Source organism: Oryx dammah, unplaced genomic scaffold (assembly GCF_014754425.2).
Source record: "Oryx dammah isolate SB20612 unplaced genomic scaffold, SCBI_Odam_1.1 HiC_scaffold_11077, whole genome shotgun sequence".
In the NCBI taxonomy this organism is placed as follows: Eukaryota; Metazoa; Chordata; class Mammalia; order Artiodactyla; family Bovidae; genus Oryx; species Oryx dammah.
Genome location: NW_024080471.1, coordinates 3036345 through 3061131, shown reverse-complemented (window position 1 = coordinate 3061131; position 24787 = coordinate 3036345). Strand labels below are relative to the sequence as shown.

At 39.0% G+C, this 24787-nt stretch overlaps 1 protein-coding gene across 2 annotated transcripts in view; it reads left to right on the top strand.

The window, feature by feature from the left end:
• Positions 1-24787, top strand: part of LOC120860471 (muscarinic acetylcholine receptor M3) — a 392147-nt gene that overhangs the window by 86746 nt on the left and 280614 nt on the right. The window contains exon 2 of one of the 2 annotated variants that reach the window (XM_040236291.1): positions 11544-11606. The gene's annotated coding sequence lies outside the window, so the exon portion shown is untranslated. Of the gene's footprint in view, positions 1-11536; positions 11607-24787 lie in introns of those variants that run through there. The other variant, XM_040236292.1, reaches the window with a different exon arrangement.

The window sequence follows — 24787 nt, the reverse complement described above, 5'->3', positions numbered from 1 at the left end:
CTATATATAGAAAACTATAAAACACTGATGAAGAAATCAAAGATGACACAAATAGATGGAGAAATATACCATGTTCATGGATTGGAAGAATCAATATAGTGAAAATGAGTACACTACCCAAAGCAATCTATAGATTCAATGCAATCCCTATCAAGCTACCAATGGTATTTTTCAGAGAACTAGAACAAACAATTTCACAATTTGTATGGAAATACAAAAAACCTCGAATAGCCAAAGAATCTTGAGAAAGAAGAATGGAACTGGAGGAATCAATCTCTCTGACTTCAGACTATACTACAAAGCTACAGTCATCAGGACAGTATGGTACTGGCACAAAGACAGAAATATAGATCAATGAAACAAAACAGAAAGCCCAGAGACAAATCCACGCACCTGTGGACACCTTACCTTTGACAAAGAAGGCAAGAATATACAATGGAGAAAAGACAATCTCTCTAACAAGTGGTACTGGGAAAACTGGTCAACCACATGTAAACGAATGAAACTAGAACACTTTCTAACACCATACACAAAAATAAACTCAAAATGGATTAAAGATCTAAATGCAAGACCAGAAACTATAAAACTCCTAGAAGAAAATGTAGGCAAAACACTCTGACATAAATCATAGCAGGATACTCTGTGACCCACCTCCCAGAGTAATGGAAATAAAAGCAAAAATAAATAAATGGCACCTAATTAAACTTAATGGCTTTTGCACAATGAAGGAAACTATAAGCAAGGTGAAAAGATAGCCTTCAGAATCGGAAAAAATAATAGCAAACAAAGTAACTGACAAAGAGTTAATCTCAAAAATATACAAGCAGCTCCTGCAGCTCAATTCCAGAAAAACAAACGACCTAATCAAAAAATGGGCCAAAGAACTAAACAGTCATTTCTCCAAAGACAACATACAGATGGCTAGCAAACACACTAAAAGATGCTTAACATCACTCATTATCAGAAATATGCAAATTAAAACCACAATGAGGTACCATTTCACACCAGTCAGAATGGCTGCTATCAAAAAGTCTCCAAACAATAAATGCTGGAGAGGGTGTGGAGGGCAAACAAGTACAGCCACTATGGAGTACAGTGTGGAGATTCCTTAAAAAACTGGAAATGCACCTCCCATACGACCCAGCAATCCCACTGCTGGGCATACACACCAAGGAAACCCTAATTGAAAGAGACACATGTACCGCAATGTTCATCACAGAACTGTTTACAATAGCTAGGACATGGAAGCAACCTAGATGTCCATTGGCAGACGAAGGATAAGAAAGCTGTGGTACATATACACAATGGAATATTACTCAGCCACTAAAGAGAATGCATTTGAATCAGCCCTAATGAGATGGATGAAACTGGAGCCTATTATACAGAGTGAAGTAAGTCAGAAAGAAAAACACCAAAATAGTATATTAATGCATATATATGGAATTTAGAAAGATGGTAACAATGACCCTATATGCGAGACAGCAAAAGAGACACAGATGTAAAGAACAGACTTTTGGACTCTGGGAGAGGGCGAGGGTGGGATGATTTGAGATAATGGCATTGAAACATGTATATTACCATATGTGAAATAGATCACCAGTCCAGGTTTGATGCATGAGGCAGGGTGCTCAGGGCTGGTGCACTGGGATGACCCTGAGGGATGGGATGGGGAGGGAGGTGGGAGGGGGGTTCAGGATGGGGGATACATGTACACCCATGGCTGATTCATGTCAATGTATGGCAAAAACCACCACAATATTGTAAAGTAATTAGCCACCAATTAAAATAAATAAATAAATTAATTAATTTTTAAAGCATGTGTTAGATCTACTGGGATGGATGAGGAAGTTGTGCTGCATTGTTTACTGACAAGAGAATATGCATTATAATATAGTGACAGAGAACAGTAAAGGAAATGGTAATTTTGAATGAAAAGAGAAAATACATGGAATGATAAACATCAAATTTAACATTTAAGGGACTGAATTTGGGAGTGACAATGAGAGGAAATAAAATCATTTTTTCCTTTTATGTAACTTGAGTATTGTTTCATTTATTAAATGAGCTGTATTACTTAGAAAGAAACTATTTTATTATGTATTGTTATACAGGGATAGTCATTTAATTCTGTTTCTAAGTTGCTAGGCAGCCTAGAAGTCAGGCTGACAGAGATTGAGATGTAAGAACAAAAAATTAATGACAGAACCAGGGTGAGCAAAACAGCTTCCTTCTCCTTAATATTCTTCCCATTCTGTTAACATGGGTACTTTAGCATTAGAAATAAGTTGATCTCTAAGTGTATCCACAAATGCATATATCAACTCATACATAACCCTGTCTCCACTATGAATAAAAAGGTAAAAATTAATAATTTATCTGGATAAAAGGAAAAGTATAAGTTTGTAACCTATGGCTTTTCTTCCTACCTCATTTCTACCAGTTATACAGATTAACTACTTTTTGATCACTCTATCTTACCAATTTAATATTGTGGTGAATCATATGCAATAAATAACCTTCATTCTTTGAATTAAAGATATAATAGTTCCTACACAATATCCAGTGGTATGAGTTGCCTTCAAATTAATTGTATTATGAAAGGAGTTAAGGTTTTGGAATGTCCTCATTTGATTTTTATCCTTATACTGAAAGGTGTTAGTTAGCAAAGAGGGATATTTCTCTTTTGGCATCATACATGTTTTACTCAAAGGTCATATTTCATTTTAAATTCACCACTTGGAAGCCAAGGACAAAATTGAGAAATGGTAGGACTTGAGCTAAGTGATTCTTTAATTCTTTTCAGCTTAAACGTTCTGTAAATTTGTGAGTTTTAAGGAAAGGTAGAAGCCAGAGCTACAGATAAAGCTCAGCATCATCTGTAGGCTTTGTTCACTGTAGAACTGGATATAACACTGGGAGTGTACTAGGCTAGGGTCGGTACAACAAAATACCAGACAAGGTAGCTCAACCTACACACATTTCTTCTGTCCTAGTTCTGGAGCTTGATGGGTCAAGATCAAGGTGCCATCAGGGTCAGTTTCTGGGGAGGCCTCTGTCCTTGGCTTGCAGACAGTGCCTTGTCGGTGTGTCCTCCTATGGCCTTTTTTGTCTGCATGGGGTTTGGGGTAGGAGAGGAAGGGAGAGCACATGTTCTAAGTGCACTCAGGCACTTCTTCTTCTAAGGACACCATTCTTGTTGAATTACAGCCACAACCTTAAGATCCTATTTAAATCACATTGGGACTTATAGCTTTAACCTATTAGTTTGAGAAAGACACAACTCAGTCCATAACAGGGAGAAAAATAGGCCTGGGATACTATAGGATACTAAAGTTGTATATGTTTCATTTTATGCTAAGTTTCTGCTTTCTAAGTTTTCACTCCATCTTTTAGTAAAAGCAGTAAATGTAAGTGACATTTAACTGCCTTTTCCAGCCAGCAGTCATAATCTTTAAAGTCTAATTTTATAAAGGCATGCATTATTTTGTTAAATTGTTAAAATGTCTTTAACATTTTATGCAGAATATATGCATATATCTTTCTAAAGAGTTATGTTTAAAAATATCTTTTAAAAACTTTTCCTTTTAAAATAGCTTTAGTGCGGAAAGAACTGTCTAAATCCCAGTTAGATGTTAGAAGTCATCAGTTTCTATTATTTAACTGCCACTATAGAAGTATTAGTTGGTTGTTAAATACTTTTTTCTGATTTATAAAAAAATCAAAATATAGAAGAACACAAAAATCACATCTAATTACAGAAAGAACCAACAAATGAACATTAATATTATTGGTGAAATTCCTTTTAGTCACTTTTCTATGTCCATAGAACAAAAAGTGAAATTACAAAGTTTGAGTAATACTCTTCACCCTGTTTTGTGTATTATATCAACTTGAATTCAGCCTCCCACTTTTATCTCAGCAGTATGAGATTAGGTTTGCTGAAATTGGATTGACAAGTGGTCCTTTTCTACAAATGAGGGTAACATTTTCTTCTCCCATTAAGACTCTCTGCCAAAACTGAAATGGAAAATAATACTTCCCACTTAATTGTCATTTGATACTGCCTTGAATTTCTTGAACTCTTGGTGTAATGAGAGTTTATAAGAGTCTCAATATCCACTCCTGTAGGCCTCAGGCTCAGGGACTTGTAAGAATTTAAAACTATCACTTCGCAAGTCCCAGGCCTACCCAGTCTCTGTGCAGTAAATGGGACTCATTCCTCTGTTAGTGGCTTCTGGGAGAACATTCAAGAGATCTGGAGTAGATCTTGGCAAGAGACAGTCTTTAGTTTAACTTCTTCAGATCCTATTTTTCTCTCCTCATTCTTAAATGTAGATGCCACCCACCCCCACCCCAGCACACCTCCTCCAAAGGTAAGAGATTTAATAATCTGACCTGCTACACTATTAACCAGTCCACTTACCCCAGAATACTGAACTTTGCCCATGTTTCCAATCACTGGCTGAGGGCTTATCAGCTTATATGAGCCAACAAGTTGTCTACCATCTTGATAACAAATATGGAACCTACCCAGAAGACTTCTGATACTGTGCTCTCCATCAGCCCAGGCTAGCGCAGTGGCCATTCTTCTGGGTTTGTAGCGTCTCCTCAGACATTTATCAGCTGAAAACAATGCACTGTCTAAATGCTGAGAATTGTGTTTTGTTAGGCAGACATACTGAGGACTTCAGCCCATGAGACAGCCACTGTTGGACTGTTCTGAAGAGGTAACGGAGGAGCCAGGATACAAAGGCATTTTTGGAAAGTAACTCGATACTCAGAACATCAAATGATTATTGTTAATTAAAGAGAAATACACATCTCTAGGTAATGAATTTAGCACTCTTCTATGTATAGGAAGTTGCAAGAGTCTGAGCTTATTAAAATCATTCCTTTGATATGCACCTTAACTATTTCACACCAGTGTTCTGCTTTTCTTCTTCCTGAATCCCCTCAGGGTACACTGTTAAGGGGCAGCTGTAGTGGCTGATGGCCTGATGGCCACAACATCCTTTGGTTACTAATGTGGCAGGAACAGTATTCATTCACAAGCTTCAGTCAAGGGTGACACAGCACTCACTGATTTAAAAAAAAAAAAAAACTGCCAAAGTGAGTGATTTTCTTTCTCTGCGATGCCATTCTCATTTGCCATCTCTTCCTTCCACAGTGTTGTGCTGCCTGGAATACCCAGGTAGAGCCTGTTTTAGAGCACTTGATATCCACCAAAAACTCTTGCTGTGCTGCTCTAACGCCCGTTAATCAAAACAGCTAAACCTCTTCTCATAATCCTTGTAGAGAATAATGGGCCAATGGAACCTCTACTGTTCAAACCAGGAGTTGTGTTAATGTGTTAAATTAATGTGTTAAACATTAATTTACTTGGATGGCTAAAATAAAGATGGGCAAAGGTGAAGGAATGTAGATGGCAAAAGATGACTCAGCACCAAGTTTTTGTCTCAATAATCTCTGTAGAGCTGTGGTTCTACACAGAGCAAGCGAGCAGACATTTGTTTCTTTATCTATAAAATGCAAGTAATAATAGGGCTGTGAAGATGAAATGATTGGATGTATGTCAAGGCCTTGGAATAGCACCTGGAATATGGCAAGCATTCAGTAAATATTTGTTGTTGCTGTTGTTGTTAATATTGATTCTATTGTTAAGTGGAATTTAAAATGGAAAAGATCCAAGCTTTTGTATATCAATTTTACCGGTTTCTTACTGGTCAGTCTGGAGACAGTTATTTGATCCCTGAACCTCCTCTGCAAATGGGAAACATAACGAATCTGGTGCACAAGAAACAACTTGTTCTCTTAACCTCTTTCACCTGCTGTTATTTTTGTTTTCCTTCAGTTACAAAGGAAGGAATAATTTTATTCATAAGAACTGTGGCGTGTTTTCATTAGTCCTCTCTCTCTCTCTCTCTGGATGGGATGGGCTGGCTAAAGTTAAAAGGGCTCCGAAGGAAACAAATCAGGATACAAATCTGAATGAACAACGATATTTAGTGAATGCTGTTTTTTCATGAATACTGAATGCAAACCAGACCTAGCATAATATCTACATTTTGAAACTATATTTATCCTATTCCCATGAAACAAATTGTCAGGCTCAATTTTGTCAAAGCACTTGTTATTTGGTCTTCAAATAAAGATATTGTGAAATTAAGTGGGGAAATATTCTAGGTCTTCTCTGAGAGTTTGGGCTCTAATTTCATCCAAATACTAGAATTTAATTAGTTAAGCTTCAGTTCAGTTCAGTCACTCAGTCGTGTCCGACTCTTGGCGACCCCATGAATCGCAGCACACCAGGCCTCCCTGTCCATCACCAACTCCCGGAGTTCACTCAGACTCACGTCCATCCAATCAGTGATGCCATCCAGCCATCTCATCCTCTGTCGTCCCCTTCTCCTCCTGCCCCCAATCCCTCCCAGCATCAGAGTCTTTTCCAATGAGTCAACTCTTCGCAGGAGGTGGCCAGAGTATTGGAGGTTCAGCTTTAGCATCATTCCTTCCAAAGAAATCCCAGGGCTGATCTCCTTCAGAATGGATTGGTTGGATCTCCTTGCAGTCCAAGGGACTCTCAAGAGTCTTCTCCAATACCACAGTTCAAAAGCATCAGTTCTTCGGTGCTCAGCCTTCTTCACAGTCCAACTCTCACATCCATACATGACCACAGGAAAAACCATAGCCTTGACTAGACGGACCTTAGTCAGCAAAGTAATGTCTGCTTTTGAATATGCTATCTAGGTTGATCATAACTTTTCTTCCAAGGAGTAAGCATCTTTTAATTTCATGGCTGCAGTCACCGTCTGCAGTGATTCTGGAGCCCAAAAAAATAGTCTGCCACTGTTTCCACTGTTTCCCCAACTATTTCCCATGAAGTGATGGGACCGGATGCCATGATCCTCGTTTTCTGAATGTTGAGCTTTAAGCCAACTTTTTCACTCTCCTCTTTCACTTTCATCAAGAGGCTTTTTAATTGCTCTTCACTTGTTTGTTTCAAAACTGTGAGCAAGTATGCTGCTGCTAAGTCACTTCAGTCGTGTCCGACTCTGTGTGACCCCACAGACGTCAGCCCATCAGGCTCTGCTGTCCCTGGGATTCTCCAGGCAAGAATACTGTATAATGCTGTCCAAATTAGAGGGCTACAGATTCATTTATCATCTACTTAGACTGCAAAACATCCATTAAAATGCTTTGCATCTTCCTAGGCATGGGAGAACATACACATTCAAAATAATTAGAAAATAGGGAAATTTGAAATTTTAAGGAAATGGAACAGCTCAAATTATCATATTAAGGCTCCAAAACTACTACCTCATTGAGTGGTCTTCTCAGAGTCTGTGTTCCAGAAACACCTGATAAGCTGATAGAAACTGCTTCTTTAAAGATACTATCAAAATAGCCTACCATTCTCTATATACATCCTAAATCAAGGTCATGTTTTGCTGACCTATTAAAAGAGCCTGACACCTGGTCTTCCATAATTATTATTCTGTCTCTTTGTTTTCCAAAATATTTAGCTCACTGCGTAATTACAACGACAGTCTCTGGAATCACCAATCATATTTTGATTATGAAACCTTTTAAGTCATGTTTGCTAGCATTTGAAAGAGCCTGTCATTTATACTAAGAGATGTGAAGCTTATTCCTTAATGAATGTCATATACAATTAATTTGCAATAGAGTGAATGTGAAGCCAGGGTGAAAGCCAGTTCCCTTGCTGGTTTTCAAAATGAATACTTTGCTCATTCTAATACTAGAGGAACTTAGATAAACTTCAGGATGTTCAATCTTATTTATTGTTCTCTGGTTCATTTAGCATAGAAGGTCTTTTTATTAGCATATACCTTAATGATTGAATGATGTTTGTTTCTTTTGGTTATTAATCATGCAACTTAATTTTTGAAAGATATGTATTTACATACTTTAAATGATGTGAATCTCAGTATATAAGTGTGTTGGGACTCCTAATTGTAAATTAGGCAAGTGTGTTCTGGATATTTATTAGCTTTAATGATAAAACCCATATAACAAAGACTTACTGAGAAACTACTGTGTGCAAGACACTTAGTAAGTTACTATGAGAAGACTGGCCTGTGCCTCGGTGGAATTCACAGAGTACTTGCCTTTTGGCCCATTAGATTCAAAGAAGAATCTATGATGAAATATGAATTCCAGGCTCACTGATATGTCTCGTACAGCAGAAAAATGTCTGTTTTCAGAGGAGAGACAGAAAGCAGTATTAAAGAGGCCTCTATATCCCTTGATTATACTTTCTTTAATTTAGACTCTTATGGATTGCATTTTTGGCAGCAAGATTGGTTTTCCTTGTTTGATGACTTACCTGTCACTTCCTCTAGTAGGAATGAGCATGTTACTATACTACTGACTTTTCTCATGAAGTTCCCATTGTAGAGATACTGTTTCCTAAAGAGATGCCAGAATCTAAACAGAGCAGAGCCATTAGTGGGAAAGATAGCCTGGACTCAAGTGACCTCTGCTCACTGACTCACTAGCCTCAGTCTCCCCATGCATAAAGTGAATGGGTCTCATTAAAGATGAGCTTCTACCATTGCCTTCCTTCAGGCACGTTCCTCTGATTGGGGCTCCCAAGAGAAGAGCAATCTAAGAGGCATCCCTTGGGTCAGGTGCCCTCCTTTTGCTGAAAGTAGGAGAGGGTCCCCTGATGGATAGTTTGAGCACTGGGAGCCATAGCAGAGGGAGAGGTACTAGAGGGGGAGGGATGCTGAGCTGGCAAAGTGGCTGATGTTCTTTAAAATAGTGCTTCTCAAACTATGAAGGACCAATGGCTCTTTTTCTTTTCTTTCTCCTCAGTCCTTTGCAAATTGATACTTTTAAAAAAGACATGTAAGATACAAACCTATCTCTAAATTATTAATCAAGCTTCCTCCATCTCTCAGATTATCCTGTCGCAGTCTCAGAAGAGACTTCCTTGCTGAGGAAATCCCTCCACACATGCTCCTAAAATCCCTCTACTTCTCACCTTGCAGCCTCTTCTCATCCTCTGGTCATTTGACTTAACCTTCACCTCTCAGGAAACTGCAAGGTCCTCCTTTTAAAAATCCAATAATATCTTGTCAGGTTTCATCCTCAAGTTCTCCTCTGGTGCTTACTATTCCTTCCGGATGGATGCTCTATCCTCAAGGACATCCCTCATAAGAATGCATTTCCCTCCTTCTCCTCTCAAGAAACTTGGTGCCTTTTTCTTTCTCTTGGCCAGCTTTCTAAGAGAGATGCTTTTCTAAGATTCAGGTCCCAATTCTTAGGCCCTGTGCTCTTTAAAATTATGAATATCAGTGTCCAAAATGGGGTTATGGGATTTTCTTTCAGATTTGATTATATCCCAAGATATTTGCAAACAGTATATCTGATAAGGGACTGAAATCCAAAATATGTTTTAAAAACTCATACCACTAAATGTCAAAAATAAAAGTAATCTGATTAGGAAATGGACAGAAGACCTGAAGAGACATTTTCCCAAAGATATACAGGTAGCCACCTGGCACGTGAAAAGATGCTCAGCATGACTAGTTATCAGGTAAATATGCAAATCAGTGGTTAAGAATCTACCTTGCAATGCAGAGGCCTACAGTTCAATCCCTGGTCTGAGAAGATCCCCCATGCCCTGGGACAACAAAGTCTGTGTGCCACAACTGCTGAGCCCATGCTCAGGAGCCTGCAAGCTGCATCTGCTGAGGCCGTGTGCCACAACTATTGAAGCCTGTGCATTCTAGAGCCTGTGTTCTGCAACAAGAGAAGCCACTGCAATGAGAAGTCTGTGTGTGTACTGTACTAGAGAGTAGCCCCTGCTCACCCCAGCTAGAGAGAGCCCACACACAGCATCAAAGACCCAGCACAGTCAAAAGTAAATAAATATTCCACATTAAAAAAAAAAAGAAAACCAAAAACTAAGATAGGACCTAACACCTGTCAGAATAGCTGTTATCAGAAAGACAAAAAATAACAAGTGTTGGCAAGAATGAGTAGAAAAAGGAACCCTAGTACCCTATTGCTTGGAATATAAATTGCAGCCACTATGGAAAACAATATGGAGGTTCCTCAAAAAATTAAAAATAGAACTACCTTATGATCCAGCAATTGCACTTCTGGATATTTATCCAGAGAAAACAAAAACACTAATTTTAAAAGATATATGCATCCCTATTATTTGCAATAGCCAAGATATAGATGCAGTTGAACTCTGTATTGATAAAAGAGTGGATAAAGAAGATGCGGTATTCTGGAATCTTACTCAGCTGTAAAAAGGAATGAAATCTTGTCATTTGTAACAACATGTGTAGACCTAGAGGGTATTATGCTAAGGGAAATAAGCCAGAGAGAATAAAATAAATACCATATGATTTCACTTATATGTGGAGTATAAAAAGCAAATAAACGGACAAAATAAAATAGACTCATAGATACAGAAGACAAATTGATGGCTACAAGAGGGGAGAGAGATGGGAAAACAGATGAAATAAGTGAAGATTAAGAGGTTAAAAATTCCAATTGTAAAATAAGTAAGTCACATTGATACAATGTACAGCATAGAGAATACAACCAATAATATTGTAACAACTTTGTACCATGACAGATGGTTCAGTTCAGTTCAGTTTCAGTTCAGTTCAGTCGCTCAGCCTGTCAGACTTTTTGCGACCCCATGGACGGCAGCATGCCAGGCCTCCCTGTCCATCACCAACTCCTAGAGTTTACTCAAACTCATATCCATTGAGTCGATGATGCCATCCAACCGTCTCATCCTCTGTCCCCTTCTCCTCCTGCCTTCAATCTTTCCCAGCATCCCCGTCCAATGAATGTTCAGGACTGATTTCCTTTAGGATGAACTGATTGGATCTCCTTTCAGTACAAGGGACTCTCAAGAGTCTTCTCCAACACCACAGTTTAAAAGCATCAATTCTAGATACCATGGTATCAACTCTAGATACCATGACAGATGGTATCTATACTTAATGGCATAGATAATGTACAAATAATGTGTACAAATAGTGAATCACTGTTGTACACCTGAAACTAATAGGATATTGTATGTCAATTATAGTTCAGTTTATAAAGATTTGGTTCTATCTCTGTGTTGGAATTTAGCTAGTCATAAGATAATAGTATGTATATACTCCCAATAGTGTCTGGAAGAAGATAATGGACTAGAACTTCTAATTAGACAGTGCTGACTCATTTACTGAAAAAGTAAGATACCATCACTAACACGTAAAATAAGGGATAAGCAACTTTTGTTTCCTTCTTACCTGATGCCTTTCTTTGTGTCTGGAGCTTTGGCAGGTATGAGAGGTGAAACTGTAGAAAGCCTTTCATCCAAAGTCAATAGGTAGGTTTCCTTTGTCAATAACAAGTCTGACCACCTGTGTCATGATATATGAAATCACTTTCTACAAAATTTTGTAATTTTCTTATATTTCTTCAAGTCATTGTGTGTAATAGTTGACTTTCCCTTTTCCAGGATCCTGGCTTTGTGTAAGCTCCATTTTCTTATTTTCTTCTAGCACCTGTGTTCTAATTAGAGGCAAAATAAATGACATTCAGAACTTCCACTAAGGTACTATAAGGTAAGATCTTTTCATGAGTTGAAATCTTTGCTTTAAAAGGGGGGCTTATGGCTTGATTTATGAGAAGAGATTAAGGAGGAACAGGAATTTTGTTTGGTGCTTTTTAATACAATTTATAATCATTACTGTATATATCTTAATATAAATATACAATCATGCTCAATTTTGTGTATCTTAATAAAGATGCTTTTTTTTTTTTACTTATTTGCTCATCAGATTCAAAATTACAATGAAGGCATTTGTTGAAATATGAGATAAGTTGATTTTATTTCAAAAGCTTGTTTGTATCTTAACTGTAGTAACATAAGGGTTTTTAAAATGCCATTAGATTTATTATTGCATGAGACAAATATTGAACTTCAATAAGGTTGTTAGGTCTTGTGATACTCAAATCTAAATGGAGAATTAGCTGGTTCTAGTAGTCATATCTGGTCAAGATGCTGGACATATTTCTATACCTTATTTAGTCTTCACAAATAGTGCCATCAGGGTTAAGTGTTATGATCCCCATTTTACAAATGAGGAAACTGATGCTTTGAGATGTTAAAAACTTTAATGTCAAAGGCAAGGTTTGATCTTGGACATGTCAGATTCCCTGCCCTGTACTCTGCTCCCTTAATGCTGGTCCTCACATTATTACGCCAGGAGCCTGTACTATTGCTGTGGGATTGTTAATACACTAATCCTTTGAATGTTCTTCAGTAATACAGACATTCCACCAAATTATCCATTTATAAAACAAAGTGAACCGAGGCTATTCCATATATAGAAAAGAGAAAAATCTGGTTTGGGGGACTCAGGATGAATTGAAATTGCTTGTAAAAGCAGATAAAGGAAATACTAATTCCAAGTTTCTTCTTTTGTTTTTTGTTCTTTTAAAATAAAGGTTTAGGAGTAATGGTGCAAGTATGGCTACCAAAACTAAGCTATTAGACTATAGTCCTGATATTAAATACTTTACACTCATTAGGCTCAGAAAAAAATACAGGTTGAAGATAAATTATATAATAAAATTCCTTTCCAAAGAAGGTCATGCAAGATATTGAATAAGGTACTGAGCTGAGTCGGGGGAAGGAGGTGCTGGTTAATGGAAAAGTCCCTGGGCTGGAAAATAGGAAATGGGAAATGCAGGTGACAGCAGCTCTTGAAGGCTTTAAAAAGCTATTGTACCTCTCTGGACCTTTGTTCTTTATTTGTAAATGGAGACTGTACTGGTACTCTCTAAATCTAAAATAATAACTTGCCTTTTGGATGTCCATTGCTACTGTAGGGAAGTGCTATGTCTACTAAAGTCAACTTTTTTCTTTATGGCCATTGAACTAAAGAGTTATCAGCTATTTTCCTGTTCCTGTTCTTTATTTTAAATACATCCTGAAAGTCTTAATTTCTTTTTATTCTGTGACCACCCTGATTATCATTCAGTCTTGCTGGGACAACTGTGTAAGCTTCCTGATGGTCTCCTGGCTTCTGTTCTTCCCGCACCAAAATCTGTTCAGTGTGCAAGACTAGTGTCTGGGGGAACCTGGATTAGAGCTTGTTATTCTGTGTGCTCGTGCTTGTGCATGCTCAGTCATGTGGGGCTCTTTGCAACCATAAGGACTGGGGTCCGCCAGGCTCCTCTGCCCGTGGGATTTCCCACCCAAGAATACTGAAGTGGATTGCTGTTTCCTTCTCCATGAGATCTTCTTGCCCCAGGGATTCAACCCTAGGCTCCTGCATCATCTCCTGAATTGCAGGCAGATTCTTTACCGCTGAGCCACCATAAGAATCCAACTAACTATTCTCTGTAAATGAGCTCTGTTCCAGCTACCCAAATTTAATTCCTTTTAAAAATGGGAAGTTTTATTTTTAAGGCACATTAAAATATTCCCATTCGGAAAAAATACTTATTTGTGTAGCTTGAGGGATTTAGGAAAGATATGAATAATTCTCACATGTGTTTGTGGTTTATTTTATGGTCTAAGCTCCTTGAGGGCAGGGATTCCCTAGTCTCTTCCTCTCTGTGTGAACTACAGTACCTCTAAAGGAGCCGGTTCCCTGCAAGAAACTTAGTAAATATTTATTGAATGAATGAATATAGAGTCAGAAAATGCCTTAGGTAAAATATCTCAAAAAAAAAAAAAACAGCAGTGCTTATAGATGTCCCTGAAAGGCTTATTGCTTTAGATGGTGGTTGGGGTGGCGAGAGAAAAGTAGAGGAAAAGATGAAAAAACAAGTTCTGGGAAAGGGGACAGATAGCATTGCACACAGAAAAGAGCAGTAAATCGTTTGGAGGAACCACTTGTGGTATTTTCACTAGTGACATTTCTTTTTTTTTTTAATAATGTTATTTATTTTCTTTGGCCATGCTGGGTCTTCATTTCTGTGTGGGCTTTTCTCTAGTTTTGGCGAGTAGGGGCTCCTCTCTAGTTGCAGTGCATGGGTTTATTGCGCTGGCTTCTCATGGAGCACAGGCTTTAGGGAGTTGCAGCACTTGGGCTTCCTAGTTGTAGCTCACATGCTGAGCACAGGCTCAGTAATTGTGGCGCACAGGCTTAGTTGCTCTGTGGCATGTGGGATCTTCCCAGATCAGGGATCAAACACGTATGTCATGCATTGGCAGGTGGATTATTTACCACTGAGCCCCCAGGGAAGCCCGCTAGTGGCATTTCTTATCAGTTGTAATGGGTGAAAGAGCCCAGTCCTTTGGATCTTGCATAGATTTATTAGTTAAGCCTGGCACATAGATGATTAGAAATCTTTGTTGAATGAAGACCAAAAGAATGAAATAATAAATTATCAAACTGCTAAAAGCAAAAGTTTGCTTTTTTTTTTTTAATGGCCATGATAATATTCCCTTGATGCCAATATTTAGTCCCTGTAACTGAAATTCCAAATACAGTGAGTATGAAAAATGTTGCATGAAACTGAGTTCAATTACTGTGCTAAGCTTCTCCCTGAGAGAGCTTCAGTTATCCTATCTTCCAGTCGGTTGTCACAGGGACAATCCAGAATGGCACACTATGGAAAGGTGTTAAAATGCTGATGGGAAAACGGAAGCTCGAAAAATGTCTTATCTGTCAGTTAAATGATATAGCCTTGTGGTTAGATTGCAGCAATTTGGGGGCTTTTTGTTTTCTGCTGATTGAGATTTGACAGCTGTTTATAAAATATTTACATTCTGATTTCAGTCACATTGACAGTACTTTTGGATCTTTGGAAGATGTTAATTATATGTTAGGAAAGTGTTTTAAAAAGTTTGAAGCTGATCTGTTGAGGGGGAAAAATCTTTGAAAAATTTTACAAAGGAAGGAAATCCACTTTATAAAATGATAAAACTTTTAATAAAAGTCAGAAATGATAGACATTTGGGACCCAGGGACACTGTATGTGATGGAAAGGAGTATCCTCCTCCACTCTGCCTGTTTTGGGTCCCTTTGCTTTTGTCTAGCTGAGTATACATGCTTCTCACCTTTTTTCACTTAATTATGCTGATGTTATATTTTTATGATAGGTACATGGGTAAATTAGTTAGGATTTGAGGACATCCATATGGACTTTTGTGAAAAAAATTCAATACATATGCTTGGTATTAAGTGAAGAGAAATTAATGAAACAGAAACAGACTCAAGGATATAGAGAACATACTTACGGATACCAAGGTCAGTGGCGGAGGGATGAAATGGGAATTTGGGGTTAACGGATACAAACTATTATATAAAGAATAGATAAACAATAAGGTCCTACTATATACCACAGGGAACTATATTAAAAATCCTGTGATAAACCATAGTAGAAAAGAATACGAAAAAGAATGTATATATATGTATAACTGAATCACTTTGCTGTACAGCAGAAATTAACATCTTATAAATCAACTATATTTCAGAAAAATAAATTTCAAAGAGAAGAATAAAAAATAAAAAGTATTGGAAATAAGAATAAGTATTGAATTTCCAAATGGAATATTGTCAAACATTTTAATGAAAACCATAAATTCACAAGTAACTTTTCCTTATAAGATGCTATGTTAGACATGATGACTTGTATTTATAATTTTAAATCAGTTTTCTCTCCAAAGTCTTGATAGTTGCTTTTTGTGGTATGCTTTGTAATAAAAAGGAGATGATAAAAATTCTAAAACTGATTTTTATAGCCATTCAGAAGGTTCCTTGGATTGAAATTACACCTAAAGAATATGACAGCTATTGCATTCTTTCACTGAAAGCTGTAATGATGAAATTTCTTAGGATAAGGCAAATGATTCTGGAATCCAACCTAACATTTCATATCAAATATTTAAAATTTTTATAGAAATCATATATTCTTTTATAGCCTCACCCTGCCCATTGCTTGGACCCCACTAGAAGGGTATATCAGGTATAAATGAACAGAAGTAGCCTCAACCCTGTCTGAGACCAGGAGCTAAAGTATAATTGGAGGCGCTGCGTCCGCCCCCCGCCCCCCAACCCCTGCCTCTTTTCTGCTCCTTCCGTGCCTTACATGAACATTCAGCCTAGAAGCCCTACCCACCTGCTTCCACTGTGTCACAGTGGTTCCTTGACCACCTGCTCACTCCCGGATGCAGGGGAGGATGTATCTGGTGAAGACCCACTGTGTACCCTAGAAGTGAGTAGACTTGGGCCTTTGGACAAAGGATTCTGGGGACCTGAGTATATGAAGCCTGTTCAAAAAGGAAGCCAGTTTACCTTGGCCATGTCCCTTACAAATGATGATGTCGAGAGAAAAGCCAGAATGGCTCCTCTGACTCAGTGCTTCTCAAGCACAAATGTGTGTGCAATCTCCTGTTCAAATACAGATTCTGGTTCATAAGGGCTAAGGTGAACTTACCCTTCTGCATTTCGGCCACATACCCAGCTGCTGCTGTTGCTGACTGCACTCTGAGAAGCAAGACTGTAACGCACAAGCCAAGGGGTCCCTGCTTGGATCTCAGGGTGGGTACTGAACACAAGTACCAGCTTTAGGTGAAGACAAAGATGTGGGCCTGCTGTGGAGAGCTGTCCTCACTGGAGACCCCCAGCCTGGATCTACTCCTGGTACTCCTCCCTATTCTGTACCACATCCCTTGGCAACCTGTCCCTGTTCATTCATCCGTTCACAGCCCCTGGTCCCTGCAAGCCAACAGCTCACTCTTTGGCTAGACACTCAGTTTGATGTTTGGGTGGCAGAAGCTATCCCAGCTGTGCTTAGGGCATCTCAGAGGAGCAGCAGGTACCGGGAGTCCCCATTATCCTTGCAGCCTTGAGACTGGAGGCTCATTATCAGATTCTTGAGGACTGGGGCCCCCTATTCAGGCCCTGCTAGCCACACGGGGGTCTCAGGGCTCCAGTGTGGATCTTATACACTGGGGTACTACTGCCCAACACATGGAATGCTCCACAGTTAGGTTTAAAAAGGCACTTTAAGGGAAGGTAGAAAATCTAATAGCTCTCTAGCAAGATTTTAATATATTACCTGGGAATAATGAAAAAGCAATTTCATTTTCAGAAATGACCCAAAATGAAAACAATCCCCTTTTCTTAAAACAAACAAACAAAAATACTTAAATCCTCAGTGGAACATTTCAACTAAAAGAAATAGAAAATCCAAATCAGGAGCAAAATAAAGCAGAAAATCACAGATAATATTTTTAAATAAAAAGAGCATTTGTGTGTTATGCTATACACAAGATAAAGAAAATGCAAAAAAAAATCAAAGTAAATTGATCAAATGATCAAAAATATATCACGAAGGAGTATTTAAGACACAGAACATAAAATTCACAGAAAGAGTATCAGAATATGGACCTAAAAATAAAATAAATCTTATGGGATAATTATAAAAATTGTAACAAAAGAGTAGTTATAGAAAACTAGGAGTGATCAGGTAAAGTAATAGAGATGATTTGTAAAAATCCAAATTTGAAGTTAGTAGTTTATACTTTTTAAAGAAAGAGTGTTTTAGACGCTGTTCCATAACATGGATAGATTAAATTACATTTGGAGAGAAATGAGGACACTCATAGGCTTACAGTGAAAATTGTAGAAAGTAATGTGAAAATGAGAGGCTCAATCTTCACATCAAACAACATGCAGCATGCTGGAAGTATAAGAAGAGATAAATTCAAAGCACATATAAGAATGCTTTGGAAAAAAAACAGATCTCATAATGTGATAAAAGGCAAAAGCTGTGGACATGCTGTATTTACATTCTAGCACATCCTAGGGGAGAAAAAAGAAAATTCAATTTACACAGTTTCTTATTATTCTAAGATTGCAAACTCTGTCCAGTTTTCCTTTCAGCAGAATACTTATTCAATTCCTGCTGTATGTTCCTGAGATGAAATTTTAGATCTTCTGTACTAATACTTTAATACACAGCTTCTCTCATGAAGAGCTTGCAGTCCAGTTTTGATGACAAGCTACATGCATTTTTTTAGTGAGTGTTACATGTAAGGCCAGATTTAAGTAATGAGAACAAGTAGTTTAAATACCAGATTATGACTTGTTAGTTGGCATGGGCTATATCTTTAGCCTGTTGACATTCTTGATTTTTTTTTATATAGTATACCACTTTTTTACAGTGATACATTTATGATGTGGAATGATGACATTCCAAGGTGGAAGAAAACGTAGCATTTTTATATGGCTTTAAGGGCTTAGAGACCCTTCTACAAGTAGAGGGTGATATGAGACAAAAAAAGGAAACTGTCAGCAGGAGGAAAGAATAGATTCAAACAACAGCAGGAGGACTTTCCTGGCAGTCCAGTGGTTAAGACTTCACCTTCGAACACGAACACAAGGGGTGTGGGTTCAATTCCTGTTCAGGGAACTAAGATCCCACATGCCTCATGGGCAAAAAACCAAAAGCACATAAAGAAGCACTGTTGTAACAAATTCAATAAAGACTTTAAAAATGGTCCGCATCAAAAAAATTAAAAAAGACAGCATGAAGTCTGGACCTACTCCTTCCCTATGTCAGTTTTATGTTGACTGTCTCGGGTCTCCATACTTTTTCATGAAGATTTGAAATTCTTTGGAAGATTTGTCTTTCATATGTAAGTGGAAAGTGGGTTCAAGTCGCAAAGGGAAAATAAACAGCACCCCTGGCTAAGTTTTCCTTTGATTTTTATGGCTTCCTCCTTCTCTGTCTCTCACCTTCTTTGACCATGTTCTTTCTTTCAATTTCCTCATGTGTCTAGCACTCCTCAAAGAGCTGCAGTTTGACCTCTGATTCCACCACTTCACTGGCACTGCAGTTGCCAAAATGAGCAGAGATCCTCTGGCTGATAAACCCCAAGAACTTTTGAGCCTTAACTCTCTTGACTTCTCTGCTAATTTTATTCCCACTGACCTTTTTGAAATTCTCTCTTTCCTTGCCTTCCAAGGAACTTCAATCTGATTAAATCTCCTGGTACCCTTTTCCCCTCCTTGTCTTTCTTTCTCCCTCCCTCCTTTCCTTCTTTCTTTTTTTTTTTTTTCCGTTCTGTCTGTTGTTTAAGTACAAACCCCCTTCCCTGCCTCCACCAAAATTCCATTCGGAGTTCTTTTCTTTCTAATTCACTTAATTTCCAGGATTTAGATACGGTCTTCAGCCCAGTGACTCAGATCTCTTCTGCCTCGAGCCTAGACATCTTTCCCTAGTCCGCATGTGTACATCCAACTGGACTACTCTACTCTGTGGGCTTTCACCCTTGACCCCAGTCAGGATGGCAGAACCTCACTCCTCTGCTTCTCTTGCCCCACTCCACTTCTCCACGTCTCTGTCCAAGCCTTCTGTGCATTATGCAGGATCTACCCAGACACTAAATGCATCCTTCTCCCTTTCTGAAATGAAAATCTCATTATAATTCAAATTGAGCCACTTCCTAGCTGTCTGACCTTCAGCATTACTTAACTTCTGTGTCTCTCAGTTTTCTTATTTGTATAATGGAAAAAATAATAGCATCTGCCTCACAGGAGTGTTGTGAAAATAATAAATGGCACATTGTAAGTTCTCAGTAAATAATAACTATTTGATTGTTTGACATGAGCAGACTCCTCACTGACTTAAAAAGAAAGGGAGAAAACCCCTAGATTTCATAACATATGATTTGTTTTGTTGCTTAATTTTCAAGCTTCATTTCTTGTCAGTTCCTCCCCTCCTCTGAGCTCACTTGTGTCTCTTCCCTTTACTGGATCATGAGTTAGCCATGGTAATTTCCACTGACCTTCAGAGTGTGTGGGGGAGACCTCTTCCTGGCCTCTTCTCCCCAAGTCTAAATTAGTTTTTCCTCCATGAGAGGAGAAACACTCTTCTCCTAGAGAGCCATGATCTTAGAGGTGGTTCATTCTGTGTGGCCATTGTGTGTGCAGCTTCTTTGTGGTAGAGGATGCACCATTTATGTGCAAGTGGTTTTGAGAGACCTTCTAACCCTAGCATGTGGACCACAAAAGAATAAACAGTAGGGTGCATCAATTGTACACCTAGAATTGGCCCTGAATAGAGCCAGCCCTCTCCCCTCCAACATTTAAGCCTGAGATAACAGGAAAGGGGCAAATTTGAAAAGGAGAAGGCAAAAGGCAACCTGGGGCTATCAAGGTGGAGCAAAAACCAAGGTGTGAGGGGGAAAATGGAAGCCAGTTAGTAGACAATTCACAATAGATGAGAGATTTCATGAACCATAGTGGAGGGACCAACACGGGAGTGGCTAGCCAAAGAGGAGAGTTCATATTAACCTGCTGATCAATTTGTATAAAATTTTCTGGGGCAAGATTTCAGTGTCAAGCATGAGGAAAGGATAATACTGACACTTAAATTTGTGATATATAGAAAATTGAGCTGTAGAATTGGCATATATACACAGTTTTCTTTTTATAGGAGTATCTTCCTTTACAATATGGTGTTTCTGTTATACAGCAAAGTGAGTCGACCATAGGCATTCATACATCTCTTTTCGATTAAGTCACCACAGAGCGTTGAGTAGAGTTCTGTGCTGTAGTAGGCTCTTCTTAGTTTTCTATTTTATACATAGGATCAATATACACAGTCTTAATGAGTCATAGTGTCTTTTGGTTTAAGGGGTGTGTGTATGGCGGGGGCGGTTCTCTATATGAAAGCATGCTGTATGTACATTTTAATGTATTTTTATAATAAGAGTAGCACAATGTTCATTATATAAATATTAGGAGTCAGAGAAACATAAGTCTGATATGAAACGAGGTTAAAAACAGAGTTGGAGGTGAGAAAGTGGAGGTAGCTGGTATAGTCGACTTTGTAGGCTTTGTAAGAGGAAGCATTGTGAGGTATGATTGTCATCCAGAGAGAGGAGGGCAGGACCTGAAACTAAATGAGGACTTTCTAAACATGAGAGATTTTACAGCCCACTTACAAAATGATGCAAATAATTGAGGAAGGAAAGGAAGGAAGGATAAACTGACAATGGATGGGAAAGGGGGGGCACTTCAGGAGTAAAGACCTTGTGTGAATGAGAACAGTGAACTGGGCTGGCCCTGGGTAGATGCATGAGCACAGATGCCAGTGAGTATACAGATGATGATGGTCAGAAAAGGAAGCAATTCTCAAATCATTATTCCTTTTCTGAGTGCCCTTGAGTTCAGATAAGTTCCAGATTTAAGTCTGTCCTTTAGATTGAGAAGGATGGTTCTGAAGAAAGTAAGCCGTGTGCACAGTGACCAACTTTAGGGGCTTTATTTTCAGACAGATTTTTATGTTCTGGATCTGAACCTTTCTATCAGCTCTGGGACCCCCATAGGGTTAGCTGATGGTGGGTAAGAGCACAGGCTCCAGACTGGACTCCGATGCTGGGACCCAGGCTCCATCACCAACTGGCTGTGTCAACTTGAATCAGGCACTTGGCCCTTTCTGCCCAAGTACTTCTTGTGCAACATGGAGATTAAAGATGATCCTACTCATAGGCAGGATAAGGAATAATTGAGACACTGTAAATTGTGTGGAATATATATATTTTTGCCTACACAATGTGGTTATTGTTTCACTCTCTACACTTTCATTTCCATCTGTAATATGGGATTGTTGTGAGAATAGAAAAGCTGTGCCATACAAAGTCTCAGCATTACAGCAAGTGAGTGTAAGAGAAAAAAGAAATGTGAGCGAAGATCAGGATACCAGAAATTTGCTGTTGTTCACTCAGTCCATCCGACTCCTTGCAGCCCCGTGGACTGCATCACACCAGGATTTCCTATCCTTCACCATCTCCCAGACCTTGCTAAAACTCATGTCGATCAAGTCAGTGATGCCATCCAACCATTTAGCCCTCTATGGTCCCCTTCTCCTCCTACCTTCAATCTTTCCCAGCATCAGTCTTTTCTTGGGAGTCAGCTCTTTGCATCAGGTGGCCAAAGTATTGGAGCTTCAGCTTCAGCATCAGTTCTTCCAATAAGTAATCAGGGTTGATTTGCTTTAGGATTGACTGATTTGATTTACTTGCACTCCAAGGGACTCTCAAGAGTCTTCTCCAACACCACAGTTCAAAAGTATCAATTCGTCAGCACTCAGCTTTCATTATGGTCCAAGTCTTACATCCATACATGACCACTGGAAAAACCATAGCTTTGACTAGACAGATCTTTGTTGGCAAAGTAATGTCTCTGCTTTCTAATCTACTGTCTAGGTTTGTCATAGTTTTTCTTCCAAGGAACAAGTGTCTTTTAATTTCATGGCTTCAGTCACTATCTGCAGTGATTTTGGAGCCCAAAAAGATAAAGTCTGTTACTGTTTCCATTGTTTCCCCATTTATTTGCCCTGAAGTGATGGGACTGGATGCCACGATCTTCATTTTCTGGATGTTGAATTTTAAGCCAGCTTTTTCACTCGCCTCTTTCACCTTCATCAAGAGGCTCCTTAGCTCCACTTCTCTTTCTACCATAAGAGTGGTGTCATCTGCATATCTGCTGCTGCTGCTGCTAAGTCGCTTCAGTCATGTCCGACTCTGTGAGACCCCATAGACAGCAGCCCACTAGGTTCCCTCATCCCTGGGATTCTCCAGGCAAGAACACTGAAGTGGGTTGCCGTTTCCTCCTCCAGTACATGAAGGTGAAAAGTGAAAGTGAAGTCGCTCAGTTGTGTGAGACTCTTCATGACCCCACGGACTGCAGTCTACCAGGCTCCTCCATCCATGGGATTTTCCAAGCAAGAGTGCTGGAGTGGGGTGCCATTGCCTTCTCTGCTGCATATCTGAGGTTATTGATATTTCTCCTGGCAATTCTAGCTTGTGCTTCATCCAGTCTGGCATTTCACATGATGTATTCTGAATATAAGTTAAGTAAACAGAGTAACAATAGCCTTGACAGATTTCTTTCCCAATTTGGAACCAGTCCATTGTTCCATGTCCAGTTCTGTTGCTTCTTGACCTGCATACAGGTTTTTCAGGAGGCAGGTCAGGTGATCTGGTACTCCCATGTCTTTAAGAATTTTCCACAGTTTTTTGTGATCCACACAGTCAAAGGCTTTAGTGTAGTCAATGAAAAAGAAGTAGATGTTTTCCTGGAATTCTCTTGCTTTTTCGATGATCCAGTGGACGTTGGCGATTTGATCTCTGGTTCCTCTGCTTTCTCTAAATCCAGGTTGTACATCTGGAAGTTCTCAGCTCATGTACTGTTAAAGCCTGACTTGGAGAATTTTGAGCATTACTTTGCTAGCATGTGATATGAGTGCAATTGTGCAGTAGTTTGAACATTCTTTGGCATTGCCTTTCTTTGGGATTGGAATGAAAACTGACTTTGTCCAGTCCTGTGGCCACTGCTGAGTTTTCCAAATTTGCTGGCATATTGAGTGCAGCACTTTCACAGCCTCATCTTTCAGGATTTGAAATAGCTCAGCTGGAATTCCATCACCTCCACTAGCTTTGTTCATAGTGATGCTTTCTAAGGCCCACTTGACTTCACATTCCAGGATGTCTGGCTCTAGGTGATTGATCACACCATCGTGATTATCTTGGTTGTGAAGATCCTTTTTGTACAGTTCTTCCGTGTATTCTTGCCACATCTTCTTAATATCTTCTGCTTCTGTTAGGTCCCTACCATTTCTGTCCTTTATTGAGCCCATCTTTGCATGAAATGTTCCCTTGGTATCTCTAATTTTCTTGAAGAGATGTCCAGCCTTTCCCATTCTGTTGTTTTCCTCTATTTCTTTTCATTATTCCCTTAGAAAGGCTCTCTCATATCTCCTTGCTATTGTTTGGAACTCTACATGCAGATGGGTATATCTTTCTTTTTCTCATTTGCCTTTTGCTTCTCTTCTTTTCTCAGCTATTTGTAAGGCCTCCTCGGACAACCATTTTGCCTTTTTGCAGTTCTTTTTCTTGGGGAAGGTTTTGATCACTACCTCCTGTACAATGTCACGAACCTCCATCCATAGTTCTTCAGGCACTCTGTCTATCAGATCTAATCCCTTGAACCTATTGTCACTTCCACTGTATAATCATAAGGGATTTGATTTAGGTCACACCTGAATGGCCTTGTGTTTTTCTGTACTTTCTTCTATTTAAGTCTGAATTTTGCAATAAGAACTTCACCATCTGAGCCACAGTCAGCCACTGGTCTTGTTTTTGCTGACTGCATAGAATTTCTGTATCTTCACCTGCAAAGAATATGATCAGTCTGGTTTCAGTATTGATCATCTGGTTATGTCCATGTGTAGAGTCTTCTTTTGTGTTTTTGAAAGAGGGTGTTTGCTATGACCAATGGGTTCTCTTGGCAAAACTTTGTTATTCTTTGCCCTGCTTCGTTTGTACTCCAAGGCCAAATATTCCTGTTATTCCATGTATCTCTTCATGTCCTACTTTTGCATTCTAGTCCCCTGTGATGAAAAGGACATAATTTTTTGATGTTAGTTCTAAAAGGTCTTGTAGGTCTTCATAGATCCCTTCAACTTCAGGTTCTTCAGCATTGGTAGTTGCAGCATAGACTCGGATTACTGATATTGAATGATTTGCCTTGGAAAGGAAAAGAGATCGTTATGTTGTTTTTGAGATTTCACCCAAGGACTGGAAAATGCAACGCACTCCAGTACTCTTGCCTAGAGAATTCCATGGACAGAGGAGCCAGGCAAGCTACAGTCCAAGGGATCACAAAGAGTCAGACACAACCATGTGACTAACTTTCACTGTTATTGCATTTCTGACTCTTTTGTTGACTATGAGGGCCCCTCCTTTTCTTCTAAGGGATCTTGCCCGCAGTAG